Consider the following 10,535-nt stretch of genomic DNA (forward strand, 5'->3'; position numbering starts at 1 on the left):
TAAAATCACCTCCAAAAGAAAGAGCCCTTTAGGTGGAATTAGTTAACTTATTTCAAAAATGTCTTTCTCATTGCTCCTTGTGTTTTCATGATACTCTTCTCTTCTCCCCCTCCACCAGTAACCCTGATTCCTACACACAGTAACCCTCTTCCTACACACTGCTTTCTGGCACCGATCTTCAACTCTCAGGTTCAGCTCTGCCCTGGCCTTCATTAACCGGGTGTGACAGATGCCTTCACAACTACACAGCAAGGGATTCCATCCTCTTGGGTCTGTGTCACATCTTGAAAGCTAAATTAGAGACAGGGGGTCTCCATGGTGCTGTGAGCATGCAGTCCCAGCTGTCAGATCTATTTGTAGACTATACAATCTATGTGAAATTGAAGGATAACGGTTTAGGTCACAAATATGCAAACTATTAGGACTGGCATTGCTGTCCATCACAGTGTGACCATACAGTTTATCATCCAACCATAACTCTGTTAAGAGTGAAAGTGAACATTATTAATAAATATACTCAGAAAAAAAAAACAGATTAAAAACTGCGACTATCCTGGGAAAACCAGAACATATGGTCAATGTTGTCCATAAAGGAAGCTCAAGCAAAAAATATAAACACAGGGGCTTCCCTGGTGGCGCAGTGGTTGAGAGTCTGCCTGCTGATGCAGGGGACATGGGTTCGTGCCACGGTCCGGGAGGATCCCACATGCCATGGAACGGCTGGGCCCGTGAGCCATGGCCACTGAGCCTGCGCGTCCAGAGCCTGTGCTCCGCAACGGGAGAGGCCACAACAGTGAGAGGCCCACGTATTGCAAAAAATATATATATATATATATACACAAATATGTCAAAATAACAGGAAATATTGCCCCTGAAATAACCAATGAAACTGAATCTCAATGTAACAAAGTTGGAATGGGTCTCTCCAACATCCCTAACTCTCTCTCAATGATTCTAGCTCATTTTCTGTAATATTCAGTCAATACCAGTCAATATTCAGTAAAGCACCCAATTTATGTTAGACCTATTTTCCCAAATGTGGTACAAGAAATTAAACTCATTGGTATACCAACATGGAGTCAAGTAACATGCCATCACAACATTAAAATCATTTTCTTTTCAATTCTCGTTTAATTCTGATTGGATTAAATATCAAACCTCACTTTATGCCACTATGTTTTCCAACACTCCCCTCTAGCACTGCTAACCTCCGTTTCTGATGGAGAAAGATGAGTTTCTCCCAGCCCATGGTCTTTAAGTAGAAGGTAGTAACACTGTAGTCTGATAGGAATGCCTTCAATCTCTGAAACAGATATGAAGGTCAATGGAATAACGTTTCTTTAGCATTCCACTAACATTGGCCAGTGAAACCTAGCTCTGGCCACACTTGCATTCTGAGAAGATCCTATGGCTTGAGATTATGTCAGAACCTAGACTGAGTCTGAGGGGAGAAACTTACACCTGCAAAGAAGTAATCAACACAAATAAACCTTTCAGATGTCCAGAGAGAATCTCAGTGCTTTGATACCAGAAAATGAGGCACAGGAAAAAACAAACAAGGAAATAAATCAATAAGTCCAGTCAAGAGTTAACCAAAGACTATCAAAACATACGCTTTAAGAAACTATAGAGGAGATTGGTTCAAGATGGTGGAGTAGAAGGACGTGCTCTCACTCCCTCTTTCAAGAACACCGGAATCACAACTAACTGCTGAACAATCGTCGACAGGAAGACACTGGAACTCACCAAAAAAGATACCCCACATCCAAAGACAAAGGAGAAGCTGCAGTGAGACGGTACAGGGGGCGCAATCACAATAAAATCAAATCCCACAACTGCTGGGTGGGTGACGCACAAACTGGAGAACACTTATACCACAGAAGTCCACCCACTGGAGTGAAGGTTCTGAGCCCCACGTCAGGCTACCAAACCTGGGGGTCCGGCAACGGGAGGAGGAAGTCCTAGAGAATCAGACTTTGAAGGCTAGCGGGATTTGACTGCAGGACTTTGACAGGACTGGGGGTAACAGAGACTCCACTCTTGGAGGGCACACACAAAGTAGTGTGTGCATCAGGACCCAGGGAAGGAGCAGTGACCCCATAGGAGACTGAACCAGACCTACCTGCTAGTGTTGGAGGGTCTTCTGCAGAGGCGGGGGGTGGCTGTGCCTCACCGTGGGGACAAGGACACTGGCAGCAGAAGTTCTGGGAAGTACTCCTTGGCGTGAGCCCTCCCAGAGTCCGCCATTAGCTCCACCAAAGAGCCCCGCTAGACTCCAGTGTTGGGTCGCCTCAGGCCAAACAACCAACAGAGAGGGAACCCAGCCCCACCCATCAGCAGACAAGTGGATTAAAGTTTTACTGAGCTCTGCCCACCAGAGCAACAGTCACCTCTACCCACCACCAGTCCCTCCCATCAGGAAACTTCCACAACCCTCTTAGATAGTCTCATCCACCAGAGGGCACACAGCAGAAGCAAGAAGAACTACAATCCTGCAGCCTGTGGAACAAAAACCACATTCACAGAAAGATAGACAAGATGAAAAGGCAGAGGGCTACGTTCCAGATGAAGGAACAAGATAAAACCCCAGAAAAACAACTAAATGAAGTGGAGATAGGCAACCTTCCAGAAAAACAGTTCAGAATGATGACAGTGAAGATGATCCAGGACCTCAGAAAAAGAATGGAGGCAAAGATCGAGATGATGCAAGAAATGTTTAAAAAGGACCTAGAAGAATTAAAGAACAAACAAACAGAGATGAACAACACAATAACTGAAATGAAAACTACACTAGAAGGAATCAATAGCAGAATAACTGAGGCAGAAGAATGGATAAGTGACCTGGAAGACAGAATGTTGGAATTCACTGCTGTGGAACAGAATAAAGAAAAAAGAATGAAAAGTAATGAAGACAGCCTAAGAGACCTCTGGGACAACATTAAATGCAACAACATTCACATTATAGGGGTCCCAGAAGGAGAAGAGAGAGAGAAAGGACCCGAGAAAATATCTGAAGAGATCATAGTCGAAAACTTCCCTAACGTGGGAAAGGAAATAGCCACGCAAGTCCAGGAAGCACAGAGAGTCCCATACAGGTTAAACCCAAGGAGAAACACACCGAGACACATAGTAATCAAATTGGCAAATATTAAAGACAAAGAAAAATTATTGAAAGCAGCTAGGGAAAAACGACAAATAACATACAAGAGAACTCCCATAAGGTTAACAGCTGACTTCTCAGCAGAAACTCTACAAGCCAGAAGGGTGTGGCATGATATACTTAAAGTGATGAAAGGGAGGAACCTACAGCCAAGATTACTCTACCTGGCAAGGATCTCATTCAGATTTGATGGAGAAATCAAAAGCTTTACAGACAAGCAAAAGCTAAGAGAATTCAGCACCACCAAACCAGCTGTACAACAAATGCTAAAGGAACTTCTCTAAGTGGGAAACACAAGAGAAGAAAAGGACATACAAAAACAAACCCAAAACAATTAAGAAAGTGGTCACAGGAACATACATATCGATAATTACCCTAAACTTGAATGGATTAAATGCTCCAACCAAAAGACACAGGCTTGCTGAATGGATACAAAAACAAGACCCATATATATATGCTGTCTACAAGAGACCCACTTCAGATCTAGGGACACATACAGACTGAAAGTGAGGGGATGGAAAAAGATATTCCATGCAAATGGAAATCAAAAGAAAACTGGAGTAGCAATACTCATATCAGATAAAATAGACTTTAAAATAAAGACTGTTACAAGAGACAAGGAAGGACACTACATAATGATCAAGGGATCGATCCAAGAAGAAGATATAACAATTATAAGTATATAAATACCCAACATAGGAGCACCTCAATACACAAGGCAACTGCTAACAGCTCTAAAAGAGGAAATTGACAATAACACAATAATAGTGGGGGACTTTAACACCTCACTTACACCAATGGACATATCATCCAAACAGAAAATTAATAAGGAAACACAAGCTTTAAATGACACAGTAGACCAGACAGATGTAATTGATATTTATAGGACATTCCATCCCAAAACAGCAAATTATACTTTCTTCTCAAGTGTGCATGGAACATTCTCTAGGATAGATCATACCTTGGGTCACAAATCAAGCCTCAGTAAATTTAAGAAAATTGAAATCATATCAAGCATCTTTTCTGACCACAACGCTATGAGATTAGAAATGAATTGCAGGGGAAAAAAACATAAAAAAACACAAACACATGGAGGCTAAACAATACGTTACTAAATAACCAAGAGATCACTGAAGAAATCAAAGAGGAAATCAAAAAATACCGAGACAAATGACAATGAAAACACGACAATCCAAAACCTATGGGATGCAGCAAAAGCAGTTCTAAGAGGGAAGTTGATAGCTATACAAGCCTACCTCAAGAAACAAGAAAAATCTCAAATAAACAATCTAAGCTTACACCTAAAGGAACTAGAGAAAGAAGAACAAACAAAACCCAAAGTTAGCAGAAAGAAAGAAATCATAAAGATCTGAGCAGAAATAAATGAAATAGAAACAAAACAATAACAAAGATCAATAAAACTAAAAGCTGGTTCTTTGAGTAGATGAACAAAATTGATAAACCATTAGCCAGACTCATCAAGCAAAAGAGGGAGAGGACTCAAATCAATAAAGTTAGAAATGAAAAAGGAGAAGTTACAACAGACACCACAGAAATACAAAGCATCCTAAGAGACTGCTACAAGCAACTCTATGCCAATAAAATGGACAACCTGGAAGAAATGGACAAATGCTTAGCAAGGTATAACCTTCCAAGACCGAACCAGGAAGAAATAGAAAATATGAAGAGACCAATCACAAGTAATGAAACTGAAACTGTGATTAAAAATCTTCCAACAAACAAAAGTCCAGTACCAGATGGCTTCACAGATGAATTCTATCAAACATTTAGAGAAGAGCTAACACCCATCCTTCTCAAACTCTTCCAAAAAATTGCAGAGGAAAGAACACTCCCAAACTCATTGTATGAGGCCACCAACACCCTGATACCAAAATCAGACAAGGTTACTAAAAGAAAATTACAAACAAAAGAAAATTACAGACCAATATCACTGATGAATATAGATGCAAAAATCCTCAACAAAATACTAGCAAACAGAATCCAACAACACATTAAAAGGATCATACACCATGATAACGTGGGATTTATCCCAGGGATGCAAGGATTCTTCAATATACGCAAATCAATCAATGTGATACATCATATTAACAAATAGAAGAAGAAAAACCATATGATCATCTCAATAGATGCAGAAAAAGCTTTTGACAAAATTCAACACCCATTTATGATAAAAGCTCTCCAGAAAGTGGGCATACAGGGAACCTACCTCAACATAATAAAGGCCATATATGACAAACCCACAGCAAACATCATTCTCAATGGTGAAAAACTGAAAGCATTTCCTCTAAGATCAGGAGCAAGACAAGGATGTCCACTCTCACCACCATTATTCAACATAGTTTTGGAAGTCCTAGTCATGGCAATCAGAGAAGAGAAAGAAATAAAAGGAATACAAATCGGAAAAGAAGAAGTAAAGCTGTCACTGTTTGCAGATGACATGATACCATACATAAAGAATCCTAAAGATGCCACCAGAAAACTATTAGAGGTAATCAATGAATTTGGTAAAGTAGCAGGATACAAAATTAATGCACAGAAATCTCTTGCATTCCTATACACTAATGAGGAAAAATCTGAAAAAGAAATTAAGGAAACACTCCCATTTACCACTGCAACAGAAAGAATAAAATACCAAGGAATAAACCTACCTAGGGAAACAAAAGACCTGTATGCAGAAAACGATAAGACACTGATGAAAGAAATTAAAGACAATACCAACAGATGGAGAGATATACCATGTTCTCGGATTGGAAGAATCAACATTGTGAAAATGACTCTACTACCCAAAGCAATCTACAGATTCAATGCAATCCTTATCAAATTACCAATGGCATTTTTTACAAAACTAGAACAGAAAATCTTAAAATTTGTATGGAGACACAAAAAACCCTGAATAGCCAAAGCAGTCTTGAGGGAAATAAATGGAGCTGGAGGAATCAGACTCCCTGACTTCAGACTACAGTACAAAGCTACAGTAATCAAGAGAATATGGTACTGGCACAAAAACAGACATATAGATCAATGGAACAGGATAGAAAGCCCAGAGATAAACTCACGCACCTATGGTCAACTAATCTATGACAAAGGAGGCAAGGATACACAATGGAGAAAAGACAGTCTCTTCAGTAAGTGGTGATGGGAAAACTGAACAGCTGCATGTAAAAGAATGAAATTAGAACACTCCCTAACACCATACACAAAAATAAACTCAAAATGGATTAGAGACCTAAATGTAAGACTGGGCACTATAAAACTCTTAGAGGAAAACATAGGAGGAACACTCTTTGACATAAATCACAGCAAGATATTTTTTGATCTATCTCCTAGAGTAATGGAAATAAAAACAAAAATGAACAAATGGGACCTAATGAAACTTCAAAGCTTTTGCACAGCAAAGGAAACCATAAACAAGACGAAAAGACAACCCTCAGAATGGGAGAAAATATTTGCCAATGAATCAATGGACAAAGGGTTAATCTCCAAAATATATAAACAGCTCATGCAGCTCAATAGTAAAAAAACAAACAACCCAATCCAAAATTGGGCAGAAGACCTAAATAGACATTTCTCCGAAGACGACATACAGATGGCCAAGAAACACATGAAAAGCTGCTCAACATCACTAATTATTAGAGAAATGAAAATCAAACCTACAATGAGGTACCACCTCACAGCAGTTAGAATGGGCTTCATCAGAACATCTACAAACAACAAATGCTGGAGAGCGTGGGGAGAAAAGGGAACCCTCTTGCACTATTGGTGGGAATGTAAGTTTGTACAGCCACTATGGAGAACAGTACGGTGGTTCCTTAAAAAACTAAAAATAGAATTATCATATGACCCAGCAATCCCACTACTGGGCCTATATCCAGAGAAAACCATAATTCAAAAAGACACATGCACCCCAATGTTCATTGCAGCACTGTTTACAATAGCCAGGTCATGGAAGTAACCTAAATGTCCACAGACAGACGAATGGATAAAGAAGATGTGGTACACATATACAATGGAATATTACTCAGCCATAAAAAGGAACTAAACTGGGTCATTTGTAGAGACGTGGATGCATCTAGAGACTGTCATACAGAGAGAAGTAAGTCAGAAAGAGAAAAACAAATATCGTATATTAATGCATATATGTGGAACCTAGAAAATGGTACAGCTGAACCGGTTTGCAGAGCAGAAATTGAGATACAGAAGTAGAGAAAACACATGGACACCAAGGGGGGAAAGCGGCGGGGGTGGGGGGGGTGGGGGGATGAACTGGGCGATTGGCATTGACATGTATACACTGATGTGCATAAAATGGATGACTAATAAGAACCTGCTGTATAAAAAAATAAACTAAATTAAATTTTAAAAAAAGAAAGTATAGCCTCTGGGGTTCCTGTTCTGAAAGTTATTTGCTAATGGAAAGAACTGTGTCAACATTAGTCTTGAAGCAATACCATGGCTGTAAGGTAATTTACAAGAAAGTGTATGTTCAAAGAGCAGGCACACCAGGTGTGCACGGGTTATCTCAGGACGGTTATAAGCAGGCTCTGGAACCCAAGGTCAGCACCATGCTGGTTCCTAATCCTGTATTAGATTCTTACTGCTGCTCTAACAAATTAGCACAAATGTACTGGCTTAAAACAAAGATAGATAGGTTCTCCTACACTTCTGGAGGTCAGCAGTCTGAACTGGGACTCACTGGGCTAAAATCAAAGTGTTGAAAGGGCTGTGTTCTTCAAGAGCTTCTCGGGGGAGAATCCATTTCCTTGTGTGTTCCAGCTTCTGGAGGAATCCTGCGCTCCTAAGCTCATGGCCCCGCCGCCTTCAAGGCCAGCAATTGTATCATGCTGACCTCTGCTTCCTTCATCACATCTCCTTCTCTGACTCTAAGTCTCCCGCCTCCCTCTTTCACTTATGGACCCCTGTGATTATATTGGGTCCATCGAGATAATCTACAATAGTCTTCCTATTTTAAAGTCATTTTAATAATGGCCTTAATTCCCTTTGTTATCGACCAGGGTTTTTGGACTCCTTAGTCAGTAGAAATTGATCAGAGGCCAGACAAGAAATTCAGGCAAGGCTTTATTGGGACCCCTGCTACAGCAGGGGGCAGCAAGAAGAAGTATCATGTTCCCTTGCTAGCTCACTCCCCGAGCAGGAACAAGCTGGTTCCTTACGTGGGGGTGAAGGTAGGGATGTGTCCAGGGCTCGGGCCGGGGGGGGGTGGCTAGGTGGTCTGCCCACCCCTTTGGCGGTATTGTGCACAGGAGGCATGCACAGTACCCTGGTTTTGCTCCCAACTCCCTGCTTTTGCTCCCAGCTCTTCAGAGGTGCCAGTTGAGCTTGTTTGGTCTTTTTGTCCAGAATTTGCCCCAACTGCACATTCATGAAGTTATTTTTAGACCCTTATAGTTTCTTTGTATTTTGTTGCTCAAGGAGACGTTTGTCCAGGTTCAAGCGTTGCAGCACTGCACAAAGGGTCCCAGGTCCCAGCCTGTCTCACCTTTACCATGTAACTTAGCATATTCACAGATTCCAGAGATTAGGATATGGACGTCTTGGAGGTGGGGGAATTATTCTACTCCTTCATATGGCATACAAGGCTCTCTACCATGCAGACCAAAACTGTCTTTCTGGCTTCATCCCCCACCAAATGCTGTGTATTAGTGATATATGGCTGTATAACAAGTCACCCTAAAGCTTAATGGCTTAAAACAACAACACTTATTATCTCACAGTTTCTATGGGTGAGGAATCCAGGGACAGGTTACCTGGGTCCTCTAGCTCATGGTCTTTCATGAGGCTACAATCAAGATATCGGCTGGGGCTGCTTACATCTCAAAGCTCAACTGAGGAAGGATCCGCTTTCAAGCTCATTCTCATGACCCTTGGCAGGATTCTTTCCTCCCTGGCTGTGGGATAGAAGCTGCTCTCAGTTCTTCACTGCACCAGCCCCTCCATAAGGCAGCTTACAGCACGGCAGCTGCTTCCTCAGAGCAAAAAGCAAGAAGAGCCGGAGAGGCTGCAAGCAAGACGGAGCCAGTCTACTGCAACCTCATCCCATCACTTTTGCTGTATTACATTTATTAGAGGCAAGGCCAGCCCACACGCTAGAGAAGGGGATTAATTACATAAGAGCATGAATGCCAGGAGGTGGGAACATGGGTCGATGTTAGAAGCTGTCTAGCACACCCCAATACGTATCCTGTGTTCTCACCTATGAAACCACCAAATTAGTCCAAGAAAGAAAAAAAATGCTTCTTTTTTTATCACCCATGCTATATATTTGTTCATTAATTCACTCGTTCAAAAAGTATTCATTTGATAATGCCACTTGCAGCAACATGGATGGACCTAGAGATTATCATACTAAATGAAGTCAGACAGAGAGAGACAAATACCATAAGATACTCACATGTGGAATCTAAAATATGACACAAATGAACTGATTTACAACACAGAAACAGACTCACAGACATAGAAAACAAACTATGGTTACCAAAGGGGAAAGGGGGTGGGGGAGGGATAAATTAGGATTTGGGGATTAGCAGATACAAACTACTATATATAAAATAGATAAACAACAAGGTCCTACTGTATAGCACAGGGAACTATATTCAATATCCTGTAGTAAACAAAATGGAAAAGAATATGAAAAAGAATATATAACTGAATCACTCTGCTGTACACCAGAAACTAAAAAATGAAATGAAATAAATGAAATGAAATGAAAAAATAAATAAATAATTTTTAAAGTATTCATTTGATTCCTACTGTGAGCTGGGTAGTGTCTCAAGTACCTGGGACAAAGCAGTGAACAAAATAGATTAAGCTCCTGCCCCTTTGGAGCAGACATGCTAGTGGGGAAGGAGACATACAGTAAGTGAACTACACATAGAGTATGACAGAGGGTGAGGCGCTAGAGCAGGTAAGGGGCACGGTGGGTGTCAGGGGGGTGAGGCTGTCTCATATGTAATGGTCTGGAAGGCTTCTCTAAAAGCTGACCTTTGAGCAGAGACATGAAAGAAGTGAGGGAGCCACCATGAGAGTATTTGGAGTAACGATTTCCCAGGCAGAGAGGACAGCAAGAGCAAAGGTGGCTGATGGGTTCAAGGAACAAGAAGTGCTGCTGGAACAGAGTGAACAAAGGAGAAAGTGGGTGGAGGTGAAGTCCAGAAGGAAACCAGATGCCAGATCTTACAGGGCCTGGAGGTCGTTAAAAGGAATTTGAATTTTTTTTTTGCTTTTTCATCATATGGTATATTTTTTCAATTTTTATCGGAGTATAAGTTGATTTACAATGTTGCGTTACTCTAAGCTGGGAGTCACTGAGAATGGCCTCCTAAAAGGAGCTACTTAA

General features: G+C 41.0%; 1 protein-coding gene across 2 annotated transcripts in view; it reads right to left on the reverse strand.

Annotated features, from left to right (window-relative positions):
• STX3 (syntaxin 3) overlaps positions 1 to 10,535 on the reverse strand; it is a 150,387-nt gene that overhangs the window by 65,412 nt on the left and 74,440 nt on the right. The gene's annotated exons all lie outside the window — the stretch shown is intronic.

The sequence above is a fragment of the Delphinapterus leucas genome, chromosome 7, assembly GCF_059928025.1.
Source record: "Delphinapterus leucas isolate spDelLeu-1000000601 "Yukka" chromosome 7, BTC_Dleu_Yukka2, whole genome shotgun sequence".
Lineage (NCBI taxonomy): Eukaryota > Metazoa > Chordata > Mammalia > Artiodactyla > Monodontidae > Delphinapterus > Delphinapterus leucas.